The 8,642-nt window shown below is 38.3% G+C and overlaps 1 non-coding gene across 1 annotated transcript; it reads right to left on the bottom strand.

Moving 5' to 3' along the window:
• Positions 1 to 6,705: 6,705 nt before the first annotated feature.
• On the bottom strand, positions 6,706 to 6,812 carry LOC141418643 (U6 spliceosomal RNA). The gene has a single exon (XR_012443310.1). It is a non-coding gene; the product is annotated as a U6 spliceosomal RNA (small nuclear RNA).
• Positions 6,813 to 8,642: the final 1,830 nt, after the last annotated feature.

The following is an 8,642-nucleotide window of genomic DNA, read 5'->3' as shown; positions in this document are numbered from 1 at the left end:
GTGCAGGCTGGCTTAGAACTTGTGATCCTCCTGCCCTCAGACTCTGAAATGCTGGAATTACAGGTGTCTGGCACCACACCCAGCTACTTTGATCATTTCTGTATGCACCAAAACATGAAGGAATAATTTGATTAATTCACTGGTTTGATTTTTTAAGTCTAGGCTATCTATTATTTTTCCTTTATCATGTTTACAGTAAACTCAAAATTTTTCTACTTACTCAAAAGTCTTGAATATATAAGAATAGAATATCATTTTCTGATTAATTTTAATATCTGTTGGATGTGATTATTTATTAGAAAATCTCCAATTGCCTTTTTCTGAATAGTCATCCAACTAGTAATTATTGACCTATGTAATGTAATCTGCCATTTAGAAAGAGGTAACTTAGTCTTGCCTTCACAATTATTCATATACTTTTATATGCTTGCCTACAATTTGGTCTGCTTTGTTGTTTTTTTTTTTACTGTAAGATTCCGTTTATATGAAGTTCTAGAACAAGCACAGGTAATCCATGGTCTGCTTTTGTTGCTGTTTGTGAGACATAGGCCGGAATGATGGTATTTTTTATGATATAATGATATGGGAAGAAGTAACACTGGCAAGTAACACTGGTGGGTGTTAAGCTTTGTTAATTTAGCATCAAAAACTATCTTGAAGCTATTCTATATAGACACCTATATACACAAGCATATGTATATATAAGTTTATGCACGTGTATTTGCAAGACATTTGTAAAATTGTTGTGACTTTTTAAACCACCAATAAGCACAGTAGGAAAGGTAAAATGTTTATAGCTAGCTAGTTATTTCATTCTTTACTTGGGTGGAAGTGTTTTGATACGGATCTTTACCCTTACTTCTGCCCCATCCATAAGTATCTTCCTTTTATTAAAAAAAGAAAAACAAAGTTGAGTACTGGTAGCTCACTGTTATAATCTTAGCTGCTTTAGAGGCTGAGATGATGGTTTGAGCCCAGCCTGGGCAGAAAGGTAGCAAGACTCTGTTTCAGCCAATAGGTCAGCATGGTGGCATGCACTTGTCATCACAGCTACATGGTAGGCTGAGGTTGGGAGGATCACATTTCCAGGCCAGCCCAGGCAAGAAAATTTTGTGAGACCCAACTCAATGGAAAAAGCTGGTGTGGCAGCATGGCACGCACCTGTCCTCCACTGACTGTAGGAAGCTTAAAATAGAAGGATGGAGATCCAGGCCCCTGGGCAGAAAGCAAAACCCCATCTCCAAAATAACCAGAGCAAAAAGGGTTGGAGGTGTGGCTCAAATGGTAGAGTGTCTGCCCAGCAAGTGCAAAGCCCTGTGGTCAAATCCTAGTACCACACACACAAAAAAACCTCAGAAAGCAAAAACAAGAATTGTTGAAAGTATTAAAAATGAATCTCTGTATAAAGGCAGTTCCCTGGGAAAAGGTGAGATTTAGCACATTGGTATTGTCATATTATTTATCACAAGAGGTCCAGCACTTACACACACACACACACACACACACACACAACGTGCATATATGTGAAATACTTATATGAGAAACACACATATATTTCACACAAGCAGTTCCTATTTTTCTCCTGATTCTTCCGAAATGTCCTCTTCTGTAACCTCCTCATTGATCTCTGAAAATAACCTACTATAAATAAAACAACACAGAAGACTTGAGCCTTCCTTTCTCTTTTCTTGTGAGACAGCCAGCCTCTCTCTGTGGAAGCTGTTCTAAGGTCTTGTACTACAGCTCTGTTGAAAAATTGCACTGGCTTGCCAAATAACTTAATGACTTTTCTCTCAGCAGTTGGTAATGGTGAAATGTTATTCTAGTAACCATAATGTCTCTCATAAAACAATTGCATACAATATGTACTGTACTTCTATTTTAGTGAGCTCCTCTGTCAGAATAGCTGTGCCAGTAACCATTTAGCATCTCAGAGCAAACTGCTTACCAGTCCTTCAAGTGTAATATTGCAGAAAGAGTGAAGAAATGCGTGATTAAAAACGTCCACTGACAGTGGACCATTTAACGCAACCCGATGTAGCAAAATAAACCAGCCTTCACATATGTGGTGCTCTTCATATAAATGACAGTTCTATGTGGTCATTTAATTTTACGATCTCAATTCTCGCATATATTGCTCACATAAATATAGTGTTCTCCTGCAGGGAGGTCTGCTGGGTGTTATAAAATCAGTGAGACCTCAATGGGTTTAAATGGACATCTTTTATAATTATTGCTATAAAATTTCTTGACAATGCATTTTGTTGTCCAATGGCAAAAGGAAACGATTTTCCAAAAGAATGGATTTCAACAAAGAGAGTCACAGAGCCTGGGAATTTGCTCCTGTACTCACCCATATTTAAATTACTTTCCTTACGCTTACCTATTGGAGACTTTCCTGCTCTTGTATGTTCTTAAAATGTGGCTTCTGATTAGAGGCTGGCCAGGTTTGGATTGTTTTCTGATTTGAAGAAGTAATGTGGTATATCTAGAGGGAAGTTAAGTGCAATTAAAATCTATTTACAGGGAATTCTGTCACACACTTGTAAAGATAAGGAAAGGGTCAGGAAAAGGGTTCCATAAAATTTGGATTGGAAATGTTTTGGAGAAAAACTCTTATCAACTTTGAAAAGTGGTACCAATGTACCACTTTTTGCTTGAAAGATAATTTTCTTGACTTCTTCAGGGTCATATATTTATAGATTTTTTTTCTCTACAATGTATCTGGACATTTTGATTATCCCTTAGTTTTTGTGTCTCTTCTCGGATAATAAGTTGTGATTAACATAGTTGCGTGTGTGACAAGCGTTTAATGACACAGTAATTACACTTGGGATATTTGTTCCCTATGACTGTCCTGTAACTACCATAGCAAACATTTTTAACATGGCTGCTTAGAAATCCATGAACTATTTCTATTTTATTGTGAAAAAGGAAATGAATTGTGTAGTATACTTTAAATGTTAAAATATTAATGAGTGCTCACATTTGTTGAAGTGAAAGGAAGGAAAGCCAGCTGTAAGTCACGCCTTCTCCTTGTGCAGAAAGAAACAGTACACTATGGCACAGGTGAAAAGAGAATGCCCTGGGGACATTTGGGCTCTGAGTTTGTTTGTCCTTTGGTCATCTCTGTGACCCCTTGGAGAAGTCATTTGTCCTTTGTCTCTATTGCATTTTGGTGCTGGTCTGGCAGCAGCAATAATACTGAAGTGGAGATTCCACCCTCACTCTCATTTCTGAGCATACAGGGAAGGACATGTAATGTAGGCTTAAACCAGACAGGTGATTATACTCTGCTCATCACGGGACAGGTTTAGAAAGAAAGCATGACTGAGTCTGGTTATCTCATAGTGGATTCTGAGCTTTTACAGAAACAGCAATATCGAAGAAGATTGTTCTTGGAGGAAGTGTGAAGAAGGTTTGCCCTACTGACCTCACCTTACCACTGAGCAGGGCTGGAGATTGGTGCTTTCACATTGAAGAGACCAGTGAGGAAGTGAAGACAATGAGAGAGCAGACCTTGGGTCACTGTCAGAGCTCTTCACTTAAGCATAACCTAAAACTAACCCAATTCCAGGAGGTTTTAGTTAAGGCAAATTGAGTTTCTTGAAACATAATATTGAAAAAGCCCTAACTATTCATATCCCCTACTTTAATTTTCTTATGACATTAGTAAACACCAATCCTTTGAGCCTAACCAGGGTCAAGCTCAATTTTCATTACTTGGAAACAAAATAATAATAATAAACCATTCTTTGCTGGACCTCTGCTTCTCCTGTGTATAAGCAATCAGCTTACTTTCATTCAATGAGCTAAACTGTACTGATACAACTGTGTTTATTGAGTTCCATGTGATAGGTACTACTGATGTAGCCATGAAAAGTACCTTGTCTCTGTCTTCCTAAGGTAGAGAATCTAACGGGAGAGACTTTCAAAGATGCAGTTACAATAACTGTATGAAAGCAAAAGAACAAGGAACTTTTAAAACGGTTTAGAAAGAGAACAGGCCCTCTATGTCAGGTCCAGGACATTTTCTTAATAAAGCGTCATCAACCTGAGGCCTGCAAGCTAGCAAGATAAACCTAGAAAATCTGAGGGCAAGGCAAGGAGAGGAAGAGTTGAAGAGTCTAAAGTACAGGGAAAACATAATATTCGTAACTGCAAGACATAGAGGATGCAAGTGGAGAAAGGGTGCAGCAAGGGAGTTGATCTAAGAGTAGAAATAGAATAATTGAGTATGGCACAGGAAGGACCTTATAAACAAGGGGAAATTATCTTTAAAACAGTACAAACCCAGTAAGGTTTGAAATAAGGAGGTGGCATGAGTATATTTTGATTGGTCTAATGAAAATACATCTAGAACTAGGCAAGGAGAGAACTTACTCAAAAGAATTGCTGCAATAAAGAGAGGCAGACTGTTGAAATAGTGAGAGGGGGATTATTGCAATAAGAAGAATGCTCCAACCATGATATCTGCAAAAGTTTCAAGGGTCAGGCAGAAAAGGACTTTTCCTTTATAGGAAGGAGTGAACACGGTCACAAAACACCAGATGTGGGCAAACCATGAATAGATAAAAGTGGCATGACTGAGTAGTACATCAGAGAATCTTTCATCCTGAGGTCAACCTACTCCTAGGAGAAGCCTCTACAGAGGGCTGTGTGTTGGCCCCAAGGCCCTGTGTTGTTGATGGCAGTGGGATGAAGGAGAAAAGCTTAACCAAAGTTTCATCAAGGGAAGTTAGCAAGCATTTTGTCCAGGTGGGTCAGTGGGTACAAAAAGTTTGGTTAGTCCCTCTTGAGAAAGAGAATGGGAGTTCTGAGTCTCTGTATGGAATTTTCATAAGTAAATAAGGGAGGGGTGGCAACTGTGAGTTTTATCTGTTACATAGGAAAGGTGCCTCTTTGCAGTTAGGCATATCCTGGAACACAAAGTGGGGAAGGGACTTCTTAATTGTATCTGTTTTCTAGGAGCTTAGGGCTCACATAACCCTTAACTGCTCAGGTTTCAGACTTTAGCTTTAAAAAGAAGAATATGTCAGATCAAGACAACAAAGGGAAACATTCAAGAACAATAGCTTTTGGACTAAGGTGGAGCCACTAAAGTCATTGAGAAACCATGACTGCAAAGATTTTTAGGGATGTAGGAAAAAGAAAACAAAAATACCCAGAGGTATCAGTGTTTCATTGGATTTGGGAGGTGAGCAAAACACAAATCTGTCAGGAACTCATTTCCTTTAGCTAAAACATCCCAATTAGTTATCCACTACCGTCTTTATTTTTCCATTTTGATGATGTTGTTTGAATCACTGCTTTCCAAAAAAGTGTTAGCCTTTCAGAACTCAGGTTTTCTCTGGTAGGAATCCTTTCTCCAATATCTTTTCTTCAAGTTTCTGTTGGTGTCTTCACCTCTTAACCCAAGATAGACTGTGGTATCTCCTTTTTTAATCAATGCCTAGTTTCCAAAAGCAATTATTTTTTGTTTGATTTTATCCCTTTAGAAGTGATCTCTGTAACACTTAAGATAGTGTTAAAGTGATCATTACCTGTCTTATGTATGCAATTTGTACTAATCTTTGACTTGGTTTTGATGGTTAACAAATGGATCTGTTATGCAATGAACAGGTGTTCTAAGTTTGCTTTCAGGAATGTAATTTCTTTGAACTTTTTTGAAGTATAACATAAACTTCAAATACTTTCTGTATATGAAAGTACACCAATCAAAAGTGCATAGGGATAGGTCGATGAATTTGCATAGAAGCCATCCACTCTTGTATCTGGCATCAAGATCAAAAAAGAAAAAGTTCCACATGGTTCTCACTTTTCAGCACTACCATCTTGACTTCTAGTGCATAAATTAACTGCCTATTTATGAGCAGTTACTCAATAAAATAATATAGAATGTAGTCTTTTGTATCTAGCTTCTTTTTCCTATTGGTATATTTGGATCATTTATTGTTACTTGTAATCTATTGACTTCCATTACTGTATTATATTTCATGGTTTTAATGCATTGTAATTATTCTAGCATTGAGGGACACTTGTTTGGTTTGTTTCTGGTGTACTAGGAGAGCTATTATAAGCATTTTGCAAGCATGTCTCTTGCACTAATTTAATTTGAAGGTGAGTTTTTCATTTTCTGTCTTAGGCACAAAGTTCACTATTTTTTATTTTGCCATTTGGAGAATTATTATAGATTGTGATGTGTAATCATAATCCCAATAGTTATTTGAATGAATTCTTTTATTACCTATATGAATAATAAATTTTATTACCTATTACCTATATGAATATGTTTGCCTATGTATGGACTTAAACTATGATTTTTCCATTGGTTCCATAGGTGGAACTTGTCTTTACATTATATTTTCAAGAAAGACTCAGAAAAAATATTCACCTGAGTCTATGCATGTTAAAAAGTTTTCTTAAAAATACCTTGTAAAGAACTTATTTATAAAATTGTTACCAATATTCTTCTTGTTTTTGGCTTTACTAAACTCTTATGGCTTTGAATGTTGCTGCAAGCCTGGTATCAGCATGGAAGACTGGGTTTTCCCCTGACTTCTTATAGACTGCAGTTTGTCCTCACCCATTCATGTGATAAACCATTAACCTTTATCTAATTTGACTCTTAAGGAGCTAGGTAAGGCAAAATGAGTTCACGAGGATGGAGTCCTCAATGCAATATGACTGGAGTCTTTTTTTTTTTTAAATATGGAACACTTCACGAATTTGCGTGTCATCCTTGTGCAGGGGCCATGTTAATCTTCTCTGTATCGTTCCAATTTTAGTATATGTGCTGCTGAAGCGAGCACTGGAGTCTTTATAAGAAGGAAAACACTGGGTTGTGTGAATAGAGAAGGGCATATGAGGACCTAGGGAGAAGGTAGCCATCTGCAAGTCAAGAGATATCTTGAAAGATACTCCACCTGCTATTATTTACACCTTGATCTTGGACTCCAATGTCAAAATTATAATATAAATCTTTGTTATTTATGGCAGGGAGTCTGTGGTATGTTTTTATTGTCTTAGTATCCTGGTCCAATGCCTGTTCCAGACCTTAGTCTTTAGGGTATTTCTTAATGTTAACACATATCAAATATTCCTTGATTTATTTTGTTCTTTCAATCTATAGATGCAGTTATTTTTACTTTCAGAAAAGTCTTTTCTATGCTGTCTAAATATTTTTGTTTATTCCATTTGTTCTTTGCTGTATAAATTACATATACATTGATTTCTTTTGTTCACTTTCATAGTTATTTTATCTCTAATATGTTTCAAATTTGTCTTTTTCTCCTTTTTGGAAGTTCTTTCTTTGTTTCATTTCATGTGTGTGTGTGTTTCAACATGCTCATCACTTCCGGCTTAACATCAGGTGATGGTAAGATCTTCATTTGAGTTCCGGGTATGGGAATCCCTTTTTGACCTTGAGCTTAGAGCAATTATTATAAATGCTAAAAACCAGTTTGGCCACATAGAAAAGCATCAGCCTCTAAAAAGAAAGCTCTTGTGTGTATAGCTCCATAAAGAAACCCTATGAATGAAGGGTGAAAAATTTTCTAAACAGATATTGATAGTGCTTAATTCTCACTATTTTAAGTGTAATCTGCTGGCTGTAGATAACACTAAACAATGATTTATAACAAATCTTAAAAACACATCAGTGATTCATGCCAATAACTCCTGCCTCATCAACAATTCCCCGAGTCATTAATTTCCCTGATTTAACAAAAGAATAAGATGCAAAAATGCAGGGGGCAAAATGACAGGTTGCTGACATTCCTATAGCCTAGCAGCAACCAACTATCCCCAAAAAGGAAGATCAGAGGACCTCAAAAGGCCCCCACCAGGTCCCATAACCAGTGAGAAACAAAATTCTCTCTGAATCCACAAATAGAGGAACAGCTAACCACAGGAAGAATAGGAAGAATAACCTGCAGCTCAGCACTCCTGATCCCCCACCCCTGAAGTCACTGTGCTGCTCTAGGCTCCATTACTAGGCTGTAAATCCTGCTGCCTGTCACACACGGGAACTCAGAGCTCCATGTTCCCCCCACTACATGACCTGTTACCTTCACCTTGAAATACCAGGGAAACCAAAGCCCCTGTGTAAGCAAATCCCATGGCTACCATTACTGCATGGGTAAAAGAAGGAGCAAGCCAGCAGGCTTGGATTCCCCCAGCAACAGCACCACAGAACCGAGTTTCCTGAAACCCATGCAGGAGATTGCCCCAGAACGCCAATTGCTCACAGGCTTTTTTCTCTTAAGCAAGCAGCAGCACCATGGGACTGTGCTTCCAGAAGCCCATGCAGGAAATTGGACCCCAAAACTCTTGCCATCTACAGGCTTAGTTCTCCTGAGAGGAAAGCGGTACCATAGAACTGCATACCTTGAGGCCTCTGTGGGAAATCAGGCCCTAGAATGCCCACTGCCTACAGGCTCTGTTCTCCTAAGCCAGCAGCAGCTGCTGTGGCTTCTGGAAGCCCATGCCCCAATGCAAGAAGTCTCCAGGGCCTCTGCTGCCTGGTGGGCACCAGATGATTCAAGCCTGCTAGACTTGCTACCCCACAGGTACCCTCAACTCACTACACAGTTCTAGGAGCCTGCCACCAACACCCAAGTGAACTCCAGGCTCCAGGTCTT

The sequence above is a fragment of the Castor canadensis genome, chromosome 17 (assembly GCF_047511655.1).
Source record: "Castor canadensis chromosome 17, mCasCan1.hap1v2, whole genome shotgun sequence".
NCBI lineage: Eukaryota > Metazoa > Chordata > Mammalia > Rodentia > Castoridae > Castor > Castor canadensis.
This window is presented reverse-complemented; position numbering and strand designations above follow the sequence as displayed.